This window comes from Ovis canadensis, chromosome 21 (assembly GCF_042477335.2).
Source record: "Ovis canadensis isolate MfBH-ARS-UI-01 breed Bighorn chromosome 21, ARS-UI_OviCan_v2, whole genome shotgun sequence".
NCBI lineage: Eukaryota > Metazoa > Chordata > Mammalia > Artiodactyla > Bovidae > Ovis > Ovis canadensis.
Genome location: NC_091265.1, coordinates 58717430 through 58744453, shown reverse-complemented (window position 1 = coordinate 58744453; position 27024 = coordinate 58717430). Strand labels below are relative to the sequence as shown.

Here is a 27024-nt window from a genome sequence, read left to right as displayed (position 1 = left end):
GGGAGCATGTCGGGGAGCGTGTCGGGGGAAGGGTTGGGGGGCAGAGGCTGCTGCGCCCATGCTTGGCTTCCTGCAGCAGCCATTTCTTGTGATGTGTTGAGGAGTCTGCTGTTTCTCTCCCCTCTCGGGAGCGGGAGAAAGGTGGTTGTAATCCTTCCAGGTGGTGGTTGTCTGGCCGAGGTCAGGAGTGGGCTGTCAGGGACTGTCAAGTCCAGCGGGTGCTCACATGGTTCAGGGGACAAGGGCAAGTGGGAGCTGTACCCCCCTCCTCGCCACTGTGGGTACCAGGCGGCACAGGAAGGAGCCTCCTTGTTAGAGAGAGGTTCGCAGACCTGGGCAGACCCTCTTGTCTTGGACTTCGACTCATAGGGAACCTCTGCTGTGCGAGCCCCCCCGGCCCAGCTGCGCAGTCTCGGGCACCCCAGGAGCGTCTCGAATCTCCTTTGTCTCACCCTTGGGCTTGCAGCCATTGGTGGACCCCAGAGCTGGCCGAGGTGGAATGGCCGCGTGACTCTGGTTCTGGGCAGTGCCCATGCTGCGCTGGCTAAGTGACAGGGCTCAAGAGACCCGGGGAGAGGGGCAGCTCGGCCCCTCGGCGCCTGCGTGTCGGTGGCCGGGGCTGTCCTTCCGGCATTGCTGTGTGTCTCCTCGCTGATGTTCGCAGACCTGTGTGGCCACAGGGGTGTTCCTTCTCCCCACATTGCCTGTCTCAGAGCACAGGTGACCAGTCACGGGAAGGCAGGAGTTCTGACTCAGAGCAGAGGAGGTGGGGTTTCTGCTCTTGTGTTTCTCTCGGGCCACTTGGATGGTGGGTGGCAGGGAGGTCTCCATATGGGGGACTCAGGGCTAAGACAAGTCATAGTGGCCCAGAGGAGAAGGGTCTTTTTGCTGCCTGGACCCTGGAGGGCTGGCCTGGGGTGGAAGGACCAAGCTGAGGGGCCCCGGCTGAGGGGACAGTGCCACAGGCCTGTGAGGCTGCCCCTCCTGGTGCCCCTGGCCCTGCAGTCACTGGCAAGGGTGTGCGAGGTGCCCCGCTGATGTTCTGGTTCCGTCACTATGCCGTGTCCAACTCTTTGCGACCCCATGGACTGCAGCACGCCAGGCTTCCCTGTCCTTCACTGCCCAGATAGGTGGGCCAAAAACTGAGTTTTTCCTTAACATTGTATGGAAAAGCCCGAGAGAACTTTTTGGCCAACACCATGCCTTTCTTTCTGATCTGCAAAGCAGCCAGAGGGACAAGTGGGACGTCTTATCAGCTCCTTCACAGCCAGGTAGATGGTTGGCGGCGGGAGGGAGGGTGTGGGGACCGAGGCAGGGTGTTGGTGGGAGGCAGATAGAGCGGGCTGGGGGCTCTGGAGTCTGCCCGAGGTTGTAGGAATGATTAATGGCTCTTCCTGAGCACCCCCGTGCCTGGCCAGACTCCGAGGGCAGCTTGGAGGGCAGGCTCTGTCGGCCTTTCGTGCTCTCTGGAAAGCACTGTGGCCCTGGCTTCGTTTGATTCTCCAGGACTGGGGGCCGGCCGTGTTTGCCACACCTGTCTGGGGACTCGCCTTCTCCGTGGGCTTGCCTGGGCTTGCATGATGGTGCAGGTGGTGGGAACCTGGTTAGGAGCTGATCCTCATGAACTGGGATGCTCACGCAGCAGAGCTTCCACACAGAGCCGGCGTCCCCTGCAGACCCTCCCTTCAGGTCTTTCCGACCAGGTGGTTGAGTGGCCTTGACTCTGATTGAATCTCAGGGGTCCTTGGTAGTTTGGGGACCCTCCAGCATCCTCCCTGAGCCTTGGCTCAGCCTGCGGCTGCCGCCCACCAGGGGGCAGCAGAGATCACGGTTCCCGCGCCCCCCAGAGCCCGTAAATCAGCCTGTTTATTAGCGGAATAAAAGTCGCGGCAACGCGGGGCTTTTCGGGGCTGCATAAATCTGGTCTGTGCCTCGTGAAAACCATATGTGCTTAATTCATATGTAAAGTTTCAAGCAGGAAGAGAATACGTGTCCATTAAATTCTATTTGACTTGATTATACTCATTAGCCGTGAATAATTGCTTCTCAGCGCCGACCGCCGAGCCGCCACAATGAGCAGAAGGAGCCCAGCAATTATCTCGGGGTGGGAATTTTTAAATTTTTATTTTTGAAGTCAAGGGAAGCGTTGACCCCGCTGGGTTCGGTGGCCCATGGGGAGCTGTGTGGGTCGGACAGGGCTGGGGGCTTGAGGTCTGCTGTGGAGCTTCTGGATTTTTTGCGGGGGTGGGGGTAGGGTGGGGGGGCATCTCTCTTTGTACCCGGGACCAGATGGGGAAGGGTGGGGAAGATGCCATCCTGCCTGGGCCTGGCTCCAGCTGCAGGGACCGTGGAGGCGGAGGCCTGCAGGCCGCTGGAAAGGGCCTGTGAGAGAAAGAGGTCTGCACCCCCGGAGCCCCATCCATCCTGGAGAGCTGGGGCTGGGGGGAGTGTCTCCAGACCATCCCTAGGGGGGGCCCTGGGTGTCCTCCCTGCCTGCCCTCTTCACTCCTCCCCTCCCCGCAGAGGGTCTCCACCCACGGCCTCTCTCAGGACTTCGGCGACTCAGGCTGTTTCGCAGAGGTTCCCCTGGCATCTGAAGTCCAGGACTGGTTTTCACTCCGCTCTGCTGGTGTCTGATGTGTGACTGGGGTGTTTGCTGTGTGTGCGCCTGTGACAGTATGCACATGTGTGGTCTGTTCTGGGTATCACATTCTTGTGTGTTATGTGGTAGATGGAGGGGGCTGGGGCTGAGTAGAAGGGGGTGTGCCTGGCGGGTGGCAGGGCATGAGGTCCCAGGGGACGGGACCAAAGCCCCTCAACCCCGCTTAGTGCAGTGCAGGCCCCCAGGCCCTCCTGGGACTTGCCCCAGTGGCTGCCGGCCGAGGCCACTTGCTCAGGCAGAGCCTGGAGAGAGTCTGGGGCTCCGGCCATCTGCTCTGGCTGTGGCTCCTGCCCACAGGGGCACACGGCATCCATCTTAATTAAATTGGGCTGCCACGCTGCCCAGATAAGCCAGAGAGCTCCTGCAGCCCCCATTCTGCGGGGCAGCGCCTGCCTCTCCAGCTTGGTCCACGTCTCTCCTTGCGTGTGGGGAGAACCAGGCTGGTATCTCCTCTGGAGAAAGCTCAGGTCTAGGGGTTCCCCCCGGGGAGTGAGGTGCATCAGCTTCTGGAGTGTTCATGTCTTTCCTTTGCCACGAGATAGGAGAGGACTGTGAGAGGAGGCATCGTGACCTTGAGAGGGTCCCTTCCGTGCCCTTGAAGTTCCCAGCAAACCAAGCCGGTGCTTATGGGCCCCTACTTCCTGACAGACAGCCGCATCTCAGACAGAAGTGTCCTGGCACACAGGAAGACCCCTCTCTGGGTCCTTCCAGGGTCCGATTGCTAGCTTTGGCCTTCAGGACATGATGGGACCGAGCTGCCCCCAGACATGCCCAGCTCTCCCAGGCTGGTGTGCCAGGGCCGTGGGCACGGAGGCCAGGAGCTAGCTGGGAATCCTAACTTTGCCGTCAGCCATGCTGCGGCCTCCGGTCCAGCGTCTCCAAGCCTCTGTTTCCCCATCTGAAAAATGGAGCGTCGTTGGCCCCACCCCAGAGAGTGGGGCTGAGGGTGACATGCACTCAGGCCCGTCCGGCCCTGGGCCGAGGGCCCAGCACGAAGCGAGGCCCCATAAATTAGTATTGGAAAGTCAGCATGAGAGCAGCTAAGTAGAATATAATGTGACAAAGCAGTGGAAGCGCGGTCTGAACAGAGCGCCACGCGTCGCCTCAGGGACCAATTAATTCTGCAAGGAGGTGGCGGGAGGCGCAGGGGGTCAGGGGAGCCTTTGAGGGGCCCAGGCACGCGGGCCCTGGGCCCTGCGGAACGGGTGGGAAGCCATGTTTCAGAGCGACAAGCTGGCCGCTCTGGGAGGTTTTTAAGCTGCTTATTTATTTAAAATAAGGCATGAAGTGGTGCTCTGTTTCCTTAAGTCTTGGGGCTTTGATTTGTGAGAATTTGCCAGCTGCTTCCATCACCCTCCTCCCCCCAAGCCAGCCAGAGCCCTCCCTTCATTCCTGCTGCTGTCTGGAGGGCCCGGAGGAGCCCGGCCCCCGGCTGTCCCTGGGCCACCGCTCCGAGCCAGTGATTTAGAGACCGCCTTGATGGACTAGCAAGCAGGGGGGCTGAGGGATGCCGACTGCCTTGTGGGAAGTGATCTGACGCTAAACTGTCGCCGTAAATCGCTTTATCTGTCACTTCAGATTTAAATGTGTTTGCTGAGGCTTGCCGGCCAGCCTGGCCTCCGCAGCCGCCCGCCTTCAGCAGCAACTTCCCCGCGGTGGGCATGGAGGGCAGGCAGGAACCTGTGAGCCTTGGAGACCTCACTGGGCCCTGGCCCCTGGGGAGCGCAGGTGAGACAGGCCTCACCCTCCATGTTGACCGCTTGGCATCCCCACAAAGCAGGGGATGATCCCCATCTTCAGTGATCAAACTGAGGCTCAGAGGACGAGATAACATGCCCCAGCTGGGCAGGTGACCGAGCTGGAATTTGAACTCCTGTGTAGCTTTTCATTCACTCATTCAGCAGACAGACACGGCAGGCCTGTTGTATACCAGGCACTGGGGTAAGCCCTGGGCTACGAAAGACTCAATCTCAGTCCTCAAATACAGAGTGGAACGTGCGAATGGAATGGAAACAGATAGCAGAGTTTGAGGGATGGGAGTCACACCTGCAGGGGTGGAAGGCAACCTGGAAGGCTGCCTGGAGGAGGCGGCGCTTGAGCTGAGAAGTGGGGATCTGAGTCAGAAGTCAGATAAGGATATAACAAGGGGAGAAAGGGAGAGCACTTGCAGGGAGGGGTGAGGAGGTGGGACTCAGAGGAAACTCTGGGGGCTAGGAATGAGCCACGGTGGGTTCTGAGCTGAGGGTTTCTTCCGCTGGTATATCCATACCCCATGCTACGTCTCCTGGCCTCTTGGTTTTATTATATCAGCCCCATGGTGTTGATGAGAAGCTGGAGGTTCAGAGACTTGAAGCCACTTGCCTGATGCCACACAGTTAAACAGGAGTGGCACAGATAGGGGAGGTTTGCCAGACTCCAGAGCCTCCAGGAAGTGCTTCCCCACACACACACCTTTTTAAAGAGTAGCTAGGACGACCTTCTCTTTGTCCCTTTTTCTTTTCTGGTTTGAAAATCTGAGCCCCCAGGTTGGGTGTGTTGTCATCTGTCCTCCCTGCAGGGACGTAGAGAAGTGGGGCAGAAATGGGGCGTGGTGGGTGGTCAGTGCAGCAAAGAAGGATCCGGGTTCATTGGCCCCTCGAGGCCTTGTGGTGGGCTGCAACTCCTGTGGCTTCCCTGTCCTGTGGCCCAGTGCCTGCCCCGAGCGCCCCCCGCCAAGCCCTGCTTCTGGGCTGGAGGCAGTGAGCCTTTGCCTGTTCCCCCTGGGCCGGGGGCTGCCCCCACACTGCACATATCATCTCATTTCTGAGGCTGGCACTCGTGTTCCCCCAGCTTACAGACGAGGAGACGGAGGCACGCGTGGGACGCAGCGCTTGGTAAAAAGGCCGAGCCAGGAATTAAACCCTCATCTTTCGATCTTGGGGTTTGAGAGGGACGTCATCAAACTTGCATTTTCAGAAGCTCCCTTTGGGTCCAGTCTAGGGGTGAGGGGCTGAGTGGCCAACAGAGAGGCATGGACTGCAGGTAGCCCCCTCCCCCACATTAGAAAGCCCAGGACACTGGAGACAGTGCCAAGGCCTGATTTCCACCACTGCAGGAGGAGGGCGGCTCGTTTCCACAAGGTCGAGAAGCGGTTACGTAAATTCATAAATGATGGATCTCTCCTGAATTATTGAGATTCCCTCGAGGGCTCGCAGGGCCTGGTCCAGTGAGCCAAGCTCTGGCCAACGGGCAGGACTTCAGGATCCCGGCAGGTCCTTTCCCCCCAAGCTCTTCTGCCAAGTTTCCCTTTAACGGTCAGATTGTTCTGTCTTTCCAGAGGGAACGTGATGGTGGGCTGTGGACCTTGGACCGGTTGACTCTTTGTGCTGAGACTCAGTAAACGTTTGTTGAGTGAATGAGTGACTGCATGTCCTTGAGAGTTGGTGTGACAGCAGGAGGGACCAGAGGAACCAGTGATTTCCCCCCTGGGCTGCGGGGACGTCAGCTGCCCCAGCCCAGGCCCTGCGCAGCCCCTCTGGTCGTAGAAGTCGGCGGGAAGGGACTAAAGCCTCGTGTAGGTGAGGATGCTGCTGGTGAGGTTCCTGGCTCAGTGTGAGGCTCAGTGACCTTGGCCTGCCGCCAAGACTGTCGTAGGGAAACCCAGAGAGGGACAGTGACCTGCTCAGGGTCACTCTTTAGCATGCCCGTCCTCCTGCGTCTTTTTCTCCCCATCACCAGGAGCAATTGGTCAGGAAATAGGGGTGGGGGCAGGGCTCCGCTGCCCACCACCCCCTGCCGAGGGGCCCCAAGCCTCTTCCTCCCGGCTCCTCTTGTCCTTGAGGACGCCTGGCCTCACCCACACCTGTGTGCCCGTCTGTGTCCCCAGCGTGCTCTCCACCTTGGGCACTGAGCTGAGGAGGCCGGAGCTTGTGGGAATGTGTGTGTTTTGAAATTAATGGGGACCATTAAATTGGCCAAGCATGAAAAGGGCTGGATCTGCAGGCCTTGGCTCGCTCTCCCCGAATGATCCGCCAGCGCCTTGGCAAAGGGCTGCCCGGTCAACTTTGGGCCTCCCCAGGAGGCTGTGGCTTGCCTGCCATTTAACGCATGGGTGCCCTGTGTCCCTAGGAGGTGAAGCGGCTGTGAGAGCCAGAGGTCCCTCTGGAAACTGGGGGCCTCTTCCCTGTCTCTCAACAGGCAGCTCTGCAGACAGTGCTGTTTGCAGGGATGTTGAGATGAATCTGTTTTCTCTAGACCGGTGGGCTTCGCTGGTGGTTCAGATGGTCAAGAATCTGCCTGCAGTGCAGGAGACTCGAGTTCGATCCCTGGGTCGAGAAGTCCCCTCGAGAAGAGAATGGCAACCCACCCCAGTATTCTTGCCTAGAGAATCTGAGAGGGTAACGGGCAGGAAGGCCAAGGGTCTCCAAATGGAGGAAATAGGCTGCAAGTGTCTCGTAAAATTCTGTGTTGCTATAACGACACCTGGTTCCACCTGAACGTAACTTTTCTCAAACCTTGAGCTAACCGATGCATGTTTTGTTTTGTTTTTTTCCTTATGGAAATGTTTTTCTTAAGCTATGTATTTGCTTTGGAATTTGCCTTTCTTCAAAATGGTTCCACCTAGGACTAACTTTTTTCCTTTTCTCAAACCTTGGGCTGATAATAGCTCCACAAACCAGTATTCATATCAATTGTTTCACGGCTGGGGGATGACACGCCTCATGCCATCCTCTCTCAAAAATGCGTATTGTGGGAGAGGGGCCTGGGGAAACTCCCTCAGCCTTGAGGTGTCTCTCTTATCTGATTAATAGCTTTCTAACAGACGTAAAACAGCTTGCTGAAACTAGCAGGGGGCACTCTCCATCCCCTTTCTGATGTCTGTGTCAGAAGCTTTCTGTGTCCCTTTTTTACTTTAATAAAACTCTGCTACACAGAAGCTCTTGAGTGATCAAGAGCTGGTCCCTGGTCCCGAAACCAGATCTTCTTCAGAGATCACGAATCCCACACTGTTCACTGTAAGCCATCAAATCCCATGGACAGAAGACCCTGGCGGGTTACAGTCCATGGAGTCTCAGAGTCGGATATGACTGAGCAACTAACGCTTTCACGCTTTCACCAGACCCCTAGGGTGGGCTCACACACATGTCAGAGTCTGACTTTGGGGGCTCCTGGGTGAGACCTGGCCTGGTCCCAGCTTGGGGTGGCCTTTAGGATATGTTGTTATTCAGTTGTTGAATTGTGCCTGATTCTTTAAGACCCCATAGACTGTAGCATGCCAGGCTCCTCTGTCCTCCACTATCTCCCAGAGTTTGCTCAGACTCATGTTGATTAAGTCAGTGATGCTATCTAACCATCTCATCCTCTGCTGCCCCCTTCTCCTTTTGCCTTCAGTCTTTCCCAGCTTCAGGCTCTTTTCCAATGAGTCGGCTCTTTGCAATCAGGTGGCCAAATTATTGGAGCTTCAGCTTCAGCATCAGCCCTTAGAATGAGTATGACCTAGAAGAGAGTCAGAGGACGCAGCGCCCCCACCCCTGCCCCCCGCCCTCTTATGTCCCACTCTCTAGACAGCCCCATTAGCTCTGGAGTCTCCAACTCAGGACATTGCGGTTGGAGAGTCCTGGGCATGAGTCCTGGCTCCACTGTGCACCGGCTGTGTGGCTTCAGGCAAGCTCCTTCACCTTTCTGAGCCTCAGTTTTCTTTCTGTGAAATGGGGATATAAGTGTTCCAGGACCGGGTGTCCTGGATTGTTGTGAGTTTGAAAGGAGACAGTTTGTAGGGGGCACTCAGCATGGTGACGTCTGGGATAGAGGAAGCCCAGGAAGTGCCGGCTCTGTGCCCGCTGCAGTGGCGGCTTCCGTGGAGCCGGGCCTGCTGTGCACCAGCACCTTCCTGGCCTCCCTGTGGTGGGCTGAGCACTTGCTGGGCCCAAGGCAGCTGAGGAGGGCCCTTCCTGACTGCCAGGAAGGACTTGGGGTCTCTGGACCATGAACACGCAGGGCAGGTGGGCTGGCCCCCCTCCCCTCTGCTCTGTTTTTGTTGGGACTGGTGTGTGTCACATGGGAACAGCCCTGGCCGGGGGCTGTCCCCTTCCCGGGGGTGGGGTGGAGTGTTGACTGAAGCTCTCTTTTTAGCACTTGGCGGACTCTGCTGAACTGGAAGAACTGAAGCCACCTCCCCTCCTCTCTCCTCCTTGGGGTCTTCTTGCATTTCAGAAGCTCACCTTTGGGGCTCATTTAGTTACTTTGTAAATTATTTGTGCTGATGTTTTCTCAGGCCCTGCTGGCAGCAGTGACCCCATCACTGGTTCCCTTTCCCTGCAATCTTATTATTATTTTTTTGACCACACCGAGCAACCTGTGGGATCTTAGTTCCCCAACCAAGAATTGAACCCTCACCCCATCAGTGAAAGCAAGGAGTCCCAACCATTGGACCACCAGGGAAATTACACTCCACCCCCCGCCGCCCCACAGTCTTGATTTATCACTGATAGAAAGGGTGCAGCTGTCCTAGTGGGGGTGGGGGCAGGCCTGGAGGGCCCCCACAGGTGCAGCACTGGCTGTCCTTGGAGGCTGCTCACAAAATATCGAAAGACTGGGATAAAATCTGCTTCCACCTGCTGCTCCTCCAGGTCTGTTTCCAGTGTGCACCCCAGGGGAAGACTGAGAGGAGAAAGTGCCTTGGGCACTGGAGGGGTGAGTAAATGCTGAGTACTGTTCTTGCGAGAGAAGCATCTCACTGTACCACCCACTAGACTGGAGCCCCTGGAGGGCAGCGGCAGGGCCCACTGACCCCAGGTCTCCATCCGTGGACAGGGCGGGCACATGGCTGGTGCCCATCTGTGGAGGCGGGGCGCCTGAGAATATCTGCAGAGCACGTCCCCAGAGGGGACAGAAAAGGACGGGAACTAACGATGCATCTCGGCGAGGGCTGTTGGGTGGAAGCAGTCCTGCCCACTGGGCACAGCCGTGGAGGAGGGGCTCCCCTGCCTTGCTTACTGGGCAGGGGAGGGACTGCAGCTTTTTATGTCCTTGCGGAAGTGTCCGAAGCCAGTGAGGACTTGGAAGCCAGGAGCTTGGGCTGTAGCTCCCGGGGGAGATCACGTACTTGGTTGTGGACCTGGGTGGCCCCAGTGGGGCTGGGTGGCCCCGAGAGGGTGGCGGCAAGGGGTGGGCATGGCCGGTTGGCATCACCTGCTTTCGTTCGTTGAATCCCCATCAGATCACCCACACCCAAAGGCAACAAGTGGTCCTTGTACAGTGGTACCCACCCTCCTCCTCCGCATTGCCGCTTCCTCCCCCTCTTCGGACATTGTAATTGCTGTAAAAATAGGAGCTGAGCTGCGGTGGCTGCTGCGGAGCGTGTGGGAAGAGAGAGGCCCGGCAGTCAGCCGTCCCCCTGCCGGCAGGGGCCCGCGTCTGTTTCATTGTCGCCGCCTGGCTGTATTTCACGTAGGTTTAAACATCATCAAACGCCACATCCCTTTTGAGAAGCAAGAGCTGCCTTGTTGAGGAGAAACAGGAACATTGAAATCTGCGAAGCAAATGGCCCAGAATTGACATTTGCGACGGGAGCTTTACAGCTCCGTCAAAGGCACTAAGGCCAGCCTGGCAGCCGGCGGAGAACCTGCTGGTGAGGCTCACGGGTCACGGGAAGCTGGGGTGGTTCCAGCTGAAGCCTTGGGGTTTGGCAGAGAAGGGACCAGAGTAATGCAGGCAGGGCTGGGGTGGGGGGTGATGGAACTCTGTGGATCACTGACCACCTCTCAGCCTCCCCAGCTTTGACCTTGACTCAGCCTCGTCTCCCTCCTAACAAGGCAGATGGAAGCCCTGTTTGGTTCGTGGAGCAGGGTGCTGGGCTCTGGGGCTCGGGGTGGGAGTGGGGACACGCCAGGGACTAGGGCTGCCGCAGCTGGTTTCAAGCCCCTGTGACCTTGCGCAGCATACGCCTCCCCTCTGAGCCTCGGTTTCCTCGTCTGTAAACCCGGGAGAGTGACGCCCTCTCTGAAGGTGGTTTGGGGGATGGAGATGCATGCAAATACCTGGCAAGTCATTGGAACTCAATAAATGGTGACTGTTACCGCCGAGCAAGTAGGCGTTTGAACTGGAATTGATTTTTTTTTTTAAGAATGTTTAAGCTACCTATTTCCACTGAAAAACAGGTATAATAAAACCGAGGAACCATTAAAACAGGAATAAAAAGAAGTGACAAGGAGGATGCTGGCCTGGGCATTGATAGAAATGTGCCCTGTGCTCCTGGCCACACCTGGAACCCTCTGGCCTGAATGCTCTTGGCACGTGCTGTCTGACCTGCCAGCCTCTTGCCTCGTTCCCGGGTCTTCTCAGCCCGTGGAATGCTGGTGCCTGCTCGAACCAGGGCCCACGGTTCATACCTGCCCTTGTATTTTATGCTCTTGGTGGCTGCTTGGGCAGCTTGGCTCCTGGTATTTACCTTGGCCCCATCCAGAAGACACCTCAAAACTAGGCCTCTGTAACAACTCTATTTCTACTGTGTACGAAAAGTGGCCATGAACCTCCCTGGTGGTCCAGTGGTTAAGAATCCACCTGCCGATGCAGGAAACATGGATTCGATCCCTGGTCTGGGAAGATTCCACATGCCGCAGAGCAGCTAAAGACCATGTCCCATGGCTGCTGAGGCCCGCGTGTCCTAGAGCCCACACTTTGCAACAAGAGAATCCACCGCAATGAGAAGTCCGTGCACGGCAATGAAGAGTAGCCTCCGCTAGCTACAACTAGAGAAAGTTGTACAACAAGGGCAGCAGTGAAGACCTAGCACCACCAAAAATAAATCATAAATACATTTTTTAAGAAGGAAAATGGCTTTGAGCTTCCTGGCAGCCATAGCAAAATGGGAAATAAGATTTTGGTTCTGTGACTCTAAACTTGGAAATCTACCTGTATTTCAGCTTCATGCCTCTTTCTCCTACTTTCTCCTCTCCTTCTGCCACCCTTGCCAGCTATTCTTTATCTGCCTACGGTTGCTTCACCCCTTGCTCCAGACCCCGTCTCTAAGTGCACCCCCCCTTGCAGCTTTGCTCCCGACTTGGGAGGACCCTCTGCCCTCTTATTTGTCGCCTTCCATTCCCTGTCAGCGGCCTGGCCTCTGGGCCTCTTGCCTCGCGTAGGCGCACTGGGTCTGCCAGTGTGATTTCTCTCAGATGAGCCAGTGACTAATAAGGGTTGCCCCCAGGGGGCCGGCAAAATCTTTCCCTCCTTAATATCGGAGTTTAAAAATGTGTCACCATCGATTTGAAGGAAGGACTTGTTCCTGCTGAGAAAAGTGGCCTGGAGATTCGTCTCGCCTTAGGAATTACACCCAGGCAGCTGCATACATTCCAGAGCCAGAGGCTCTCCATGCAAATGCCACCTCTCAGCCCCACAGCCAGCCTGGAGAGCCCCCGGAGCTGGCACCCCGTCTGCGCACCTCACGTGTTCCCACAGGTACTCTGGGGGCCCCGTTGCGGGGGGGCATCCTTGATGAGAAGAGCCTTATTTCTCTCCACCTCTTTGTGGTGAAGCTGGAGGCTGAGCCCGTAACTAATTCCATATCGTAATGTGCTTTAACCCTGGAGAAGGAGGAGGAGTGAGGTCCCCACAGCCCTGGGAGGGGTCCCTCCTTCACCCTTGCATGTGGATCTGTTGGCTGCACATAGATTTGTCCCGAGGGTGGCATTAAAAAAAATAGGGCCTGGAAGCCTCGTCTCCTGACCCTGTTTCATCCTTGCATGGAAAGGACTTATTGGGGTCATTTTGTCTATCCCCCTGTCTCCAGACAGGCTCCCTCCCCTCTGGCTGGCAGGCCTGCCCCTGGCACTTTGCCCTCATCCTGGCCCAGCCTCCTGCCCCACAGCTCCAGACCATGGTCCTCTGCTGGTCCAGCTGACCAGGGTAATCAGCGTAACAATGACCTGGCGGGTCGCTTTTCAGCCTGGAAAGCTGGTGACTAATCTCCAGCCAGGAAGCTTGAACCAGATCCTGGGTACTTTCCACTGGGTCACGTCACCCTTGAATGAGTGAGTGAGTGAGGGCAGTGGGCCCATGGTAACCCCATGTAGTTCTAGGTGTCTGTGAGTGCGCACGGCGTCAGCCCAGGATGGGGTGTTTGGAGAGCTTGGGGGAGGTTAGGGCACCCCATCCCCCTTCTCTTACGTGGAGGTTGTGGCAGCTTTGTCCTCCTGGGAGGTTCACCCAAGCATGGCGCAGAGCAGAGGGGTGGCCTTGGCCGGCACCAGGACGGTGGCCTGCAATCTGTGGTCTGGCTCTTCTGCCGGAAGCTTAGTGACAGGTGGGAGAGGGGTGGCCCCAGGGTGCCGGTGCGCTCTCTCTGGTTTTGGGGGCCGTCAGGGTAAAGGTGAGCAGGAGGTTTGCAGCCTCCCAGGCGCAAACCCGGGTGGTCGTTTGCCACCTGGTATAGGGATGTCTGCAGGCTGGTCCCGGTGCCTGCCACCCCAGCTACAGAAAGGGCCCTGCCAGGGCTCTTGGCAGCCGTTACCCCTGGGAAGGAGGGACTTTATTCTTCCGGGCTAAATGTTATCGCCTTTATAGACTTTGGAAATCAGTTTTATGGCCTGCTATGTTTGTCCGCTGAAATACGGAAAGTGCTGGAGGGGAGTGAACCACAGGGTTGCTTCTGGCCCTGAAAGGTCAGGTGGCCGAGGGTGAAGGGCCAGGGCTCAACTCTGTCCACGCCTGGGTCACTCTTTGTTGACTGTCTTGGCTGGAAGGGGCTTCTCTGGTGGTGTAGTGGTAAAGAATCTGCCTGCCAGTGCAAGGGATGCAGGTTTGATCCCTGGATCAAGAAGATCCTCTAGCAACTTGCTGGGGAAGTGACTGGTACACACCCAGGCCTCAGAATCTCTCCTGCCATTTCTTTAAAAAAAAATGATTTTATTTATTTATTTATGGCTGTGCTGGGTCTTTGTCGCTGCGTAGGCTTTTTCTCTAGTTGCAGCAAGTGGGAGCCGCTCTCTAGTCGAGGTGTGTGAATTTCTCATTGCAGTGCCTTCTCTTGTTGAGGAGCATGGGCCCTAGGGCACACAGGCTCAGCAGCTGTGGTGCCAGTACTGGCAACTTGCTCTAGTATTCTTGCCTGAAAATTCCATGGACAGAGGAGCCTGGTGGGCTACAGTCCATGGATTGCAAAGAGTTGGACATGACTGAGCGACTGAACATGTACACACACATAGCTGGAAGCGGGGCAGGGATGGTGTGCACCAGAGAGGGCCCTGGAATTCTGTCGGGAGGGTCGGCCTGAGGCTTCAGGGCCTGACCCCTTTGTCAACTGGTTCCCACTGAACTGGGCTGGCTACTGATAGTTATCGCTTCTTCCTTGACATCCCTCTATACCAGCTGCCTCCTCTCGGGTGCCATCCAGGGCACCTCGCCAGCCACGGGGCAGTGTAGTAAAAAAAAAAAATCAATCCTCTGGGTTTTGCCAGCTGCAATGCCAGCCTGGCAGGGGCTCCCACCTGCAGAAGGTGCTTCGTCTCCGAGCAGAGTTGGTCCGCCGGGAGCTGGATGAGGTGTACAGATGCAGTGGGACCCCCCCCTTCAAGTCCTCCTCCCTTTCCTGGGCCCAGGACCCTTAAGGGAAGCCCTGAGGGTCTGCCCCAGGAGAAGGCTGCTTCTCTGCTCCTCTCTTGATGTGCAAAGAGCTCCTACACATCAATAAGAAAAATGAGCAAAAGATGTGGACAGGCAATTCCCAGTCAGAGAAAAACAAATGGCCAGTAAACAAGTGAAAAGATGCAGAACTTCGCCAGGAATCAGGAAAAGGCTAATTGCAATAAGACATATCACTTTCCACGGCTGGAGAAGAGGCGGAGGCTGGAATTGCCGATACGCGCAGGTTTGGTCCCTGGAGGAGGGAAAAGCAGCAGAAAACCGGCCTTTGCTGGACCCACCCCTGTGGCTCGCATGGCCGGCGCAAGTCTTGGAAAGACTTGCTTTGTCCCAGAAAGCACGGAGACCTTCTCTTTGCTCACAGGGAGTCTCAGCAGGACCACTGCTGCCCTTGTGACCCCCAGTTTGCCACGCCCACCGCTGGAGATGCTCCTGGGGGGATTGGCGCCCGGCCTCATTCCCACGCTCAGCTCCCTTGGCCGTGGTCTTTCTGGGCCTGGCCTCTTATGGGGTGGATGCCGCTTCCTGCTGGGCAGTGCCTCTGGGTTTCCGCCCTCTCTGCAAACTCATGGCTGGTGCTGGAGCTGCGCTGCACAACTAGGGGGAGAGGGTATTCGTCGAGGCCACAGGGGAGACGGGGCCCTCAGTGTTGGGCAGCCCTGGCTCGCATCACAGCTTCTTCCTCCATCCCTGGGATCCTTGATTTAGGGAAGTCTTGCTCAGATAGTGGCCTTGACTCTCTGGGCGTCGTGACGGGTGCACCACATCATCTGGCCTCAGAATCTCTCCGGCCATTTCTTTCTTTAAAAAATGGATTTATTTATTTATTTATTTATGGCTGTGCTGGGTCTCCATGACTGCTAGGCTTTTCTCTAGTTGCAGCAAGTGGGAGCCGCTCTCTAGCTGCGGCGTGTGAATTTCTCGCTGCGGCGCCGGCTCTTGCTGAGGAGCGTGGGCCCTCGGGCACGCAGGCTCAGCAGCTGTGGAGCATGGGCTCAGCAGCTGTCACATCTTCCTGAACCAGGGGTTGAGCCTGTGTCTCCTGCCCTGGCAGGTGGATCCCTTACCACTGAGCCCTCGGGGAAGCCCCCTTCCTGCCATCTCTGGCTCCCTCTCTGACTCTCTCCAGTCCAGACCACCTGAATGATTTGGGGCCCCTCACCTCCTAACCATTGCACCCTCTCTTCCCATTTTCATGCGTCTGACTCTGGTCATTCATGCTCCAGGTCCCGGCTTGGATGTCATTTCCTCCAGCAGCCTGCCCCGACCTCCCACCTGCTCCATAGCACAGCTGTCCATTCGTTGAGCAGGTGCTGGGCTCTGAGGCTGCAAGGACAAGCAACAGAGATGTGGTTCCAGGCAACTGGACACCCTGGGGAGCTACACCGTCGCCTGCAAAGATGTGACCCTGGAGGCAGACCTGTCAGGAGGGTCAGGAAGAGGGGTGGAGGGAGCATCCCAGACAGAGGCCTGAGGTGGCTCCCTGGGGGTGTCTCAGCTTTTTTCCCCCAGGAGCAGGGAAGGCAGAAGGAGGCTGGGGTGGTTGGCGGCTGCTCCTGGAAGCCCAGTCGCCCTTTTTCTGCCTGCCCCAAGAGGGCGGCCCTTATCTGCAAAGCCCACAGCAGAGCTGCCTTTGATGCAGAGCTCAAGGGAGAGCACAAGTCTTACTTCAAAGGGCTTCAGTCCTGGGGAATCTGGGTCTCCAAGTCCTTGAATCATCCTGCCCCTTCTGTCCAGCCAGGAGAGCACCGGCCTGGGGGAGACCTGAGCCTGGAGCTCCTAGGCTCCTGGGGTCCCAGGCAGCCTCCCCTTGTGGCTCCCTCCTTCCTGTCCTCCAGCCCCCAAGGCCCAGCCTCCTGCGAGCCTTCCCTTTTCTGGACCTCCATCCTGGATGGAGGAGGGCACAGCCCACCTCCCTTCATTCGAGAGTATGAAATGAGGGAGGCCCAGCCCTTGCCTCTAAAAGACACTCAGTGTAGAGTGGGAGCAGTGGGCACAGCACAGGGTATGAGTCTAACTAAGGGGATCCAAGGTAATGGGGATTGGTCAGGGAAGACTTCCTGGAGGAGGCCTGCCTCAGGAGGCTTACCTCCCTGCAGCGATATCTGGTGGGGGCTGGCCTGTGCCTGTGCCTTTCTCTCCAAGTTCACAGATCCCAGTCAGGCTCCTTAACTGGCCTAGGACCTGGTTCACACACGACCTCTGTCACTATAGCCTTGGGCAAGCTCCTTAGGCCCGGGCCTCAGTTTACCTGCTTGAAAGTAGAGATGAGCGAGGATGGAACACGGTGAGAGATGTCTGGTGCCTGGCACCATCGGGCCGCACTGCCTTGCCTCTCACAGATGGAAGTCCCCCTCAATCATGAGGTGCCAGATGTGGGCCGTCCCACGGGGAGGACACACAGCCATTGTAAGACCCCAGGGTGCCGCCCGGCCGTGCCAAGCGTCTCTCCGTGCCAGCTCCTGAGGACCGAGGCCTCGCTGAGAGCATGTCTCCTGCGGCTTCCCGGTGACAGGTTCCATCTGCCAGCCCCTGGGGAGCTGCCATCCCTGCTGATGGGCCCTCGGCCCCTCACCCCGGGCTTGTAATCTCAGCTCTAAGGGACTGCAATCCCTTTCTCTAGCCCCACCACAACTAATCCATTCGCCAGGGCCCCGATCCAAGAGAAAGCTAATTAAAGAATTTCTGCTCTTGGCTCAGCCTGGGCTTTGAAGATTCCCCTTGGTCTTCCCGAGTATCTGAAAACAGGTGGAGAAAGGGGGCCTCAGAAAGGGTGTTGGATAAGCCCCCGGAGCCTCAGTAATAGGCTTAATCCCCACAAAGCCGGCAGGCGTCAAACAGTTCCCCCACCCAGCACTGCTGAGAAGGTGCTCAGGGCTTGTGACCCCTTGGGCCCCAGACCGCACGGTTCCCTGTCCCGGGTTTTCTGTGACCGTGAGGCCGTGTGTTTCCCCGGGAGGGTCCAGGCTGTGGCAGGGGAGGGCGCAGGCCCCTGGCTGCACCGTCTGCAGAGCAGTGAGTGGCACTGTGGCGCTGAACCTTCTCATCTGTGACGCGGAGGTCCCAGCTGGGAGGATGGCTGTGACCCCTGGCGCAGACCCGATGTCCCATCAGGTGGGCTCGCTTCCTCCTGCTCCTCCGTCCAGAGCCCCCCATGTTTCTTTTGAGAGCTTGTGTGCCTTTTGGGGATTTTAATCAACCAACCACAACCACATAGCGTTATTCAACACTGTGAGCAGAGCGTGCAAGCCATAGGGAGAGGGGTCTTTAGGGTCCTGCTCACTTGCTGTCTGGGGACCTGGCACACAGTAGGTGCTCAATAAAGACTTGTTGATCGCGTGGTTGGTAGACCGGTCCTGAGAGGGGTGGTGTTTGCTCTCACAGGACTTACACTACCATTGCTGTCTTCAGAAAATGCCTGCAGGGTCTTTGGGGGAATCACTGAGACCCTGAATGTGGGGTCGGGAGGATCTTAGAGTCAGCCCTCCTCAACATTCTGAGCCAAGCCTGGTATAACACCTGGAGAGAATCGGGGTGTCGGTTGCCAGGCCCCCTCCCAGGCCGCTGCTCCCCCATTTCCCTTGCAGTCCTGGGGGTGCAGGGAGCATTTAGACCCGCTGTCCCCCATGCAGGGGCCCCTTGGGTCCGCATCACGGAAATAAAAATGATAAAAAAAACCGTCACTGAATTCTGGGTGGCAGTAAATTACTTACCACCTGAAACGGGTTGAAATGTGGCCACTGCGGCTTTTAATAAGCCCATCTCCAGTGCCGCCACTTCCATGGGGAGCCGGCCGGCCTCTTCTCGCGGCATAATTTCTTCGTGTCCCAGGCTTGGCAGCGGTGCAAATAAGATTTCACGTCCCCTGTAAATCTCCGCGGGGGGAGCGCCGGGTTTTCATTTGTGCTGTCAGTTAGTGGCTTGAGGGAGCCTATTTACTCCGCCTCGGAAGGAGAGGGTCCCTCAGAGGTGCCGGTGCCAGGCCTGGGGGCGGCGGGCCATGCAGAGGCCGGTGCTGACCGGGAACAAGAGGGCTGCGGAGGACGGGAGGGGAGGCGGGCGGGCCGGGGGTGCCTGAAAGTGATTCGCGACCTCCTCCCAGCCCCTGGGAGGCAGCGTTTCGGGGGCTCTGTCTGGGGCCTTGTACTCGGGTGCGGGGTGGGATTGGGGTTGTTAGGGCCCTCCCAGGTTTGGTTGCTTCTTCTCCAGGATGTTTGGTGAGGCCGAGACCCCTCCTGGGAAGTAGGGGCAGGAGGACAGAAGCTTCTGGAACCTGGTAGTGGCCAGGTAAGAGCAGAGATGGGATGGCAGCCACCCTTTATCCTACTTGAACTGACTGACCAGGAGGAGCTGGGTACCAGCAGCAGGGGCCTTGGGCTTTAGGATGTCCCTTAGTGGCTGAGCAGCTATTTGGGGGCTTACTCCGCTCATGTCCATAACCTCAGTGATACGTGAGACCTGAGATTTCTTTGCGAAGGAAAGGTCTGGAAACTGCTTGGCTGGAGCGGGGCTGCAGCAGGGGAAGTCCTGGGTCTCCGGGGAGACCAGCCTGTCCCCCAGGGGCTATCAGAAGACATGATGGGGTGACCAGGGCTCTTCGTTGCCAGCCTGTCACCTCCACCACCCAGAACTCACGGTCCCGCAAGGGGCCTGCCTGCTCTGCTTGCTGTCCTGTGAGGACGGGCTCAGGACCACTCAGACCATCTTCTGCTGTTCAGAAAGGGTCCGTTGTGTTTGGAGGGTCTTCTTTCCATTGACCTGGAATGCAGGTCCTGGGATCTCCCCCATGGTCCCTGATGATTTCCTCCTGTGGGCCCATCCCTGTGGGCCTCCAACTGCAACCCGCCCCCTGCCCAACCCACCCAGGGCATTTACTAAAACCTAAGATGCCCTCATCCCCACCCCTGTTCTCCGGAGGCGGAAAGCTCGGGTCAGCCTGAGAGCCCCTCTAGCAGCTTTGGGGAGCAGGCCGTAGACCTCGGGTGGGGTCGGGGTGGTGTGGGGAGCAGGCTGCCTCTGCTCTGTGCAGACCCGGGGGCTGTTGTGGAGACACCTGGGCCTCCCTGGGGGATGTGCCAGCCAGCTCAGTGCCCATACCTGGGAGCCAGGGGTGCTGGGTAAACCCCGAGGGCACTGGGCACAGGGCCTGTGCTCCCTGGACAAGTGGGGGCGTGGGTGGATGCCACGCTCCAGCCCTCTCACGGGGCCCCTGTACACGCAGGAGCAGGGTCGGCACTGTGCTGGTGGGAGAATCGAGAGCCATGAACCGTCCTCACGCACAGGCTTCACAGACGCACAGGGAGTAGGCGATGGGGCCTGCGGGTCTCACCCAGCTCTGAGGCCCTGCCTGGGGAGCCCCCAGGACAGGCATTAACCTGGTGGTTCCCAGTCTGTGAGCCCTTCCTGGGCAGAACTTCTGTTAGCTCTCAGGGACTGAGGAACACAGCCCCCAAACCCAGCTCTCCTCCTGCTCCTGCTTGAAGAGGGGCCGGGGGCACCTGGTTTGGGGCCCTGCTGTCGGTCGTGTAGAGGGTCCAATGAGCTGGGTCAGTGCCCCCCTCGGGGCTACGGGTCGGGGCGGGGAGTAAGACCGCATGCTGACCGGTGCCAGTCTTGGAAAGTCATCCTCCTTGGGTCCCGCCCTGATGGAGTGACCTGTTGGTCGATCAATTTGCTGGTGTTAATTGACCGTTCACATTGGCCATGCCTCTGGGGTCTGAAAAGGGGAGGAAGGCAAGACGTGCCCGCCAGGGGCCCTAGTGAGCATGGTTCTGGGACTCGTCACCCGTGCAGGTGAGAACCAGCAGGTGTGGCCTGGTGGGCATGGCCTCACCAGAGACGAGGCCTGAGTGGAACCTTCAGTGGCCCTTGAGGGCATCAGGCCAGGAAGTCGGGGTCAGGGCCTGCCGGGGAGTGAACAGTAGCCGGTGTGGCCAGGGTCCTTCTCGTCTAAGGAAATACCCTCAGTGGAGACATGGCTCCCGGAGAGCCTCCCCACGCCGCCTCGCCCGTGAGCATCCTTTCCCCACCTCCATGAGGCTGGAAGGAGGCCCCACCCCCACCACACAGTAGGCCGTCAGTAAACATCTGCTGACTGGCTGGTGGATCATGTTCTTAAAAGACGAGTCTTGGGTGAGGGAGGAGCAGGCAGCCCTGTGTGCTGGGTGGGGCTTCGGACAAGGTCAGGGAAGCCGTCTGTCCCTTCCCCAAGGCCCACATCTCTGGGGTGCCCCCCTGCACCCCCGCCCAGGGGGCCAGCACTGAGGACTAAGAGGGTGGGGGGAAGGGCACCTACAGGGTCAGAGCCCCCCATGTCACCCCAGCCAGGCCACTTGCCAGCAAGGCACATCCAGAAATAACCTTGCTTCCTTGGAATATAAGGGAAAAAGCTCATTAACCCGTTTCCAGATGTGGAATCAGATCTAAGGCAGAAGTAATGAGCTCTTATTTTATGTTAAATTTAGCAGAAACTGCTATTGTTCTCATGGAAAATAGTTTTTTTCCTTCCCCCCCTTCGAGGTGTGACATATCAGAATAGGCCTGCAAAGTCGTGAAATCGGCGGGTGCATCTTGGGGATAAAGGGTGTTGGGGGTGGGGGGACTCGGGCCAGCGGAAGGACAGCCGTGTCCCCAGCGCCTGAGCAGTTCCAGGCTTATCTGGGCGCCCACACGGCTGCTGGAGCCTCTTACAAGATAACCCATGGCTCCTATTAATACCTCTCCTCGTGGAAACCCTCTTGGAATCGGCCTTTAGCTGGCAGTCACCTTCCCCGGAGCCCGTGGGATGGGGTCGGACGTCTCCTCTCCATCCTGCAGCAGGATCACGGCTTTGGTTCTGGTGGTGCCTGGGGAATGTGCTAACCCAGAGTCTCCTTCCCACCCAGCCACCACCTCTGTGCCGGTGGGTCCTGACAGCTGGGCTGACCCTCGGAGGGCAGCCTGGGGAGGGGACGTGGGCGACCGAGACCCCCCTGGGCGACAGATCCTGGCCCCGGGCACGCTGGGCCGCCAAGCCGGGAGTCAGCAGCCAAGAGGCCTGTAAAAGTTAAATCTTTCTATTTATTTCAAGAAAAGGACAAGGAAAGTGGACTTGGACATTTTATATGAAAAGAGACAAACAGAAATAGGACCAAATAAGTTCATCACATTCGTCTCAACATTGAAGTTTCAAGGCACCTACAGGAAGGAGGCCCAAGGGCAGTTCGCAGTGCACTTTGGTTTGTGTTGGCGTCGTGATGGGTGTTCGTGTGTCCAGTGGTGAGGCTGGGAGGGGGACAGGTGGGCCCCGGGGCCAGGCCGGGTCAGCCAGCCAGGAGTCAGACGGCAGCAGGCAGCGGCGGGAGCAGTCCCACCACTCAGACCCCCGAGACTGCTCTGCCCTTTGGAGGGAAATGAAGAAGATGGGGGTGGCCAGGGGCTGATTCTGCAGGGGGTGAAGTGCAGGGGCTCGAGGGAAGCGGGGGTGCCCCGGCTGCGGTCTCTCAGATGGCAGAAGGGACCTTGGTTGCAGCCCCGCCCTCCCCGGGCCATGGGCTGGCCAGGCATCCGCCTTCTGCGGCAGAGGGACCCGCTTCATTTACCAGGCTCTGCCCAAGGACCCCTCCCTGCTGTCTTCCTCCCCAGGCTGTGGGGGAGGGATTCTACTGAGTCCCCCGGCCACCCCCAAGCCCACCAGTGCGTTATCATACCACACCTCATGAGATACGGTAACCTTTGAACATTGGGAGGGGAGATTGCAGTTGGTGGCTCTTAAAAACATTTGCTCTGCAGGGCGTTCGCATGGGGTTTCCTTAGTTTACTCTTCTCCTTCCTGTCCCTGTTCACACCCGCCTGGGGATGTTCGGAATTAGGGGGCGCCCGCCCCAGCCAGCAGAGTGGCGCAACCGCACTGTCTCTCTGGCTCGCCCGTGGTCGCAGCTCCGCAGCCGTCCCCAGCCTTCCACTCCATCTGCCCCCTTCTCTGCCTCTCAGATGGCAAACTTCTATCGCTGGGCACTTCTGCTTCCTTCCCGGGGCTCTCAGTATCTCCTGGACGCTAGGTGGCCTTCTCAGCTGAGGCTGCTGGCCTGCGGGCAGGTGGTGTGCCGGGCTGGGTTAAAAAAAAAAATCTAAGCTAGGTCCAGGGTTTTGTGTGTCTTCTTCCTGGGTTCTCAGGACCTTTTGAAAATGGGACCAGCGGAGGTGGGTGGTCTCTGGGACCCTCTGCAGGCATGTCCTCCACACAGGGCACTGAGGAGTGCCCTGGACCACTGGCTTCCCAGAGATGAGCAGGTGGCAGCCCTGCTGTGTCTTTCATCGCTGGCTTGGGTTGCATTTGTTTTCCTCCGTCTTGAGGAGAGCCCGGTTGGGTCATCCAGGTGGGCGGCTCGGATGTGGGGACTCTTGACGGGAGCGTCAGACAAGGCAGGACACCCAGTTCTCTGCCCTCCTCATCAGCCACCTGAGGCTTGGCTCAGAGAGGGGGAACCGGGTCCCCCAGGCGGGCAGCTGGGTCTCACCCGTGGCTGGATTTCCCCAACAGGCTCGCGGCTGCTGATCGCTGGGTGCAAGGGAGGGTGGAGTGCGATTTTGGGGGAGGAGGATCCCCGCTAAGGCTGCCAGCGGCGTGGGTACAGTTTCCATCACACCTGCCCAGGCCCTTTGCACTGAAACCGGGGACTCGCGAGGATGGAGGAAGAGGAGGGGGACACCCTGCATGTCAGGCGCTGTCCCGGGCCTCGGTGACCCCGCGTGGAGGAGCACGGGGACCTGGCATCTTGCCTGAGTGGCCGTCCACCCTGATAGCCATAAAAGAGATTTAGGGGCAGTGACCGCAAAGACCTTCCCGCAAGGATGCCCTGGGCTTGGACGTTCGGGCTTTCAGGTGTGGGGGCGGCATGGGTGGGTGTGGGAGGGACAGGGGCCCTGGCACCAGGGTGGCTCTGAAGGCCTCAGTGCCTCAGAGACTGGCTCTGCCAGGAAGTGGGGGCCAGGCCAGCCCCCCCCCACAGGACCCCCAGTGCCCTCGTATGTCCGCACTGCTCTCTCAGCACGAGAAACAGGGTGGGGGGTAGTGACAGTGGTCCCAAGAAGCCCCTGGCCTGGCAGGCTCTCCCACGGGGAGCAGTGCATCCGCTCTGCTGATCAGCAAGGCATCAGGCAGGTAAAGATCTGCTTGCCCTGGGCACGATGCCTGCAGAGGGGACCTGGGCAAAGGCGGGCTTTGCCCCTGCAAAACTGGAGATGGGGTTTTTGGGCAATCCTGCAAATCACATTAATATGAGAAAATGGGCCTGGCCCCAGCGATAATAGAATTTCTGAAACTAGAGAAAAACAGTGTATTAAAAATGCAAACGGAGGGCGGAAGAAAAGGGAGGGAAAATCAAGAGCCAAGGGAATCTTCTTGAGTGTTTTTAAAGAAGCAAATGTGGGTATTTCAGGCAACTACTTAGAACATTTCAAAAGAAATGGTAAATGCTTAAAAACGGAGAGTGAAAAGCGCCCCAGGCAGCCGTCAACCTGGCTGGGACGGAGGCACTGAGCCGGCAGCCTCGAGCATGTTGCTGGGGGAGCAGCCAGTGGGATGGGAGCTTCAGTGCCCAGGAGGCAGCCCCCTAGATGCTCCAGGAGAGCCAGCCCAGGTGGCAGGCCACCCTCTGGGCTCCCGACTCCGAGACAGGACGGCACGTGTCTAGACTTCCTCTCTGGGTGTCTCTTAGACACTGAGGATGGGGATTCTGCAGGCTGTCTGGTGTCTAAGCAGCCCTCTGCCATGGCTAGGTGGCCTGGCTGTGGGATGGCCCTGACCTGCGATTTTCAGGGGACACGTGTCATTTTGAGCAATCTCCTGATATCTTTCTTAGACGGTCCTCAGGGATGGTAAAGTAAGAGTAAGAGCCGAGATTTTCTCGTCCAAGAACCAGGTGCTGGTATAGGCAGGAAAGTACCTGCCACGTCCCCATCAAGTGCTTGAATGCTCCCAGTGACAGGGCGCTCACTGCCTCTCTCTGCTGGGCCAGCTCTCTCTTCCCTGACCTTCAGTTCTCTCTCTACAGTTGGCCCCACTTCCCCTTCAGTGGCTGCAGGGAAGGGATCAGAGACAGACCTGCCCTGGAACAGAAAGGAAGCAGAAAGGCTCATGGCTTTACAGTCCTGCTCACAAAGGTCCCCTAGCTTTTCACCCTGAAGGCAGATGGGATCTAGAGGGTGGTAGGGGCGAATAGAGTCTTTGCTGGGGGCCAGGAGAGCCCCCCATCCCACGGCACTTGATGGAAGCAAACCTGCTTTCCCCTCCAGGCTCTGTCCACCTCAGCGTATCCCGAGTGCTGGAGCAGGCGTGGGGCCAGCCTTCAGAGATCCTCGGCTCCCCGCGAGCCAGGCCCAGCCAACCTGCACTCTGCCTACGACCACTGGGAGCAGGTTCATAAAATGCAAAAAATCCCCCTTTCCCTTCACCTCCAAGGAGTTTAATCTTTCCTAATCAATTTAGCAGACTTGCTTGGTTGTAAATGGTAATGATTTGCATTTTTGAGCCTTTTTATCCCTCCTTAGGAAAAAAGATGCCTCCTCTGCCTGCATTCTGGAAGGCCTGAGCTGGGCTGTGAATGGCTCGTTAGCATTCACCCTGGCGCAGATCCAGTGCCAGGCATCCGCTCCCATCGCCTGCACAGATCTGAGTGTAGGGGGGCGGTACGGCCACCCGGCTGACCCTGAGCCCCTGAGAACGCAGTCTGGCCCTCGGGGTTTCAGCCACTGTGCGCCCTGAGGCCCTGCCTTCCTCCAAGTGCCCCAGCTCTCCCCCGGCTGCCTTCTCAGCTCCGTCGCTCCCTGTCTGCCGCATCCAATTTTTCTTGTTGTATTTTTCATAAGCGCGAGGCTCAGAAGCCCCATCCTCCCTGGCACGTTCAGCAGGAAGCAGATTTCTGGAGGGGCTTGGCTTTGGGACTTGAGCTGCCATTGGAGGCAGGTGGCGGTGTCCTCTGCTCCCTCTGCAGCCCTGAGGGGGTGAAGGAGGGGGCTCAGACGCAGTCTCGGCATGTTGCCCGGCCGCCCCTTCCCTTCTCGAGGCCCCAGTCAGCCCCCTCAGCCCCCCAGGACCCCTCACCCGGCCAGGCCCTCGCACTCTGGGCCTCCATCACCTGCCGTGGGCCAACTAGAACCTTCCAGAGTCAGCAGACAAGGGTGGGGCAGGGGGAGTGGGCGCCTCTTTTCTGCCCGTGGTGCACCCAGCTTTTCTGGATGGAGCCAGACCCGGCCTCAGCCCATCCCTGCTTTACAGAAGGGGAAACAGAGGCTGTGGATTCGCAAAGCCGGCTTTCCCTGACCCCGCCTGGAAACCTCCCTGTCTTTTCGTGCTCTGCTGCTTGCTGGGGCAGTCGGGCTTCCCGGGACCCACAGGGGACTGTGGGGGTAGCTTGGTGCCCATCAAGGAAGGCGGAGGCACAGGCAGGCGTGGGCTTCGGACTTAGGGAGCGGAAGCCTGGGCCCCCCAGTCGTGCCATCTTCCCAGCCTCTGTCACCTCCCCTGCCAGTGTCACCCAAAGCGGGAAGGAGCCGGCGCCCCAGCTCCTGTCCCCAAGCCCAGAGGCCCCCTGAGTGGCCACGCAGCTTGCCATGTTAGTGGGGGGCGGTCCAGGACGCAGGAGCCAACCGAGAGAAGGTGGAGGCTTCCTCGGGAGGCCACAGGAAGAGGGAAGAAAAGGAGCTTCTGGTGCACATCATGTCTGCGGAATTGAGTATGACTAATTAATAGATTTTATTCTTAGTAATCTCTTAAGCATTCCATACGTTGGGCCCCACGCCTGAGCTGAGCTTACAAGAGGCCTCATTCGCAAAATGCAAATGACTCGCCTGGCCCCGCTGCCTGCTTTCCTCGCCTTCTCTCTTTCCTTTTTTTTAGGGGAAATTTAAAGGAAAATTGCCATGTAATAGAAAAGAGATTCCAATCACTACACCTAATTACCACGAAGGGTAAACCACTTAACCAAAGAAGTGTCACGGGCTTTTTTTTTTTTTTTTTAAACTTGAAACCTGCCTTAAATACCACGAGATACACTCATCAGGGCTGAGGCCACAGAGGTTTGTTCTGGCTAGTTAAGAGGCTGCAAAGGTCAGGTGGGCCGCCCACAAGAGGGAGATTCTAGACAGAAGTGGTGGCCCAGGCCCTGTGTCCTCACGTGCTTCTCGGAGCTGGGGGAGGCTGGGCGCCCTGGCACACCTTTTCTTGTTAAGTTACCTGGCTGGCCAGGGGGAACCTGGACCAGGAGGGGATGGGGCTTCAGAGTGGACCCGGCTTCAGGGCCCTGTCCCTGGCCTGGGGGTGCCGGGAGACAGCTGACATTTGGAGGCTTGTTCTCAGAAGGGGTTCTGGAGAGGTGCTGAGATGCTGAGAAAAGATGAGAGGTGGCCTGTGGGGCCTGGCTGGGCTGAGTCTCCACTGCCTCCAGCACTTTTAAACCGGCAGGAGGATGCCTTCAGCAAGAACCTGGCTTCCCCTCGGGGTGAGGTGGGCCCATGCCCCTGAGTGCAGGAGCTGGGAGGAGGAGACTGATATGTCCTCAGGCTGGGGCGGGGGCGGGGGACCTGGGCCTGCTTTGCACGAGGAGGAGGGTGGTCATCTCCCGGGCCTGGCTTGGAGGGCGCTGCTGGCACAGGCAGGCTCTCAGAGCTGCCAGTACTCCCGTAGCCTCGCTATGTAGGATCTCCTGCGGTTCCCCAAATGCCTTCCCACTCAGCCTCTAAGGGGATGATCTGACCTCTCAGTT

General features: G+C 58.1%; 1 protein-coding gene and 1 long non-coding RNA gene across 5 annotated transcripts in view; both read left to right on the top strand.

Moving 5' to 3' along the window:
- Positions 1-27024, top strand: part of MACROD1 (mono-ADP ribosylhydrolase 1) — a 154280-nt gene that overhangs the window by 12420 nt on the left and 114836 nt on the right. The gene's annotated exons all lie outside the window — the stretch shown is intronic.
- On the top strand, positions 9270-10742 carry LOC138427004 (uncharacterized). Its single transcript, XR_011251861.1, has 2 exons — positions 9270-9334; positions 10095-10742. It is a non-coding gene; the product is annotated as an uncharacterized lncRNA (long non-coding RNA).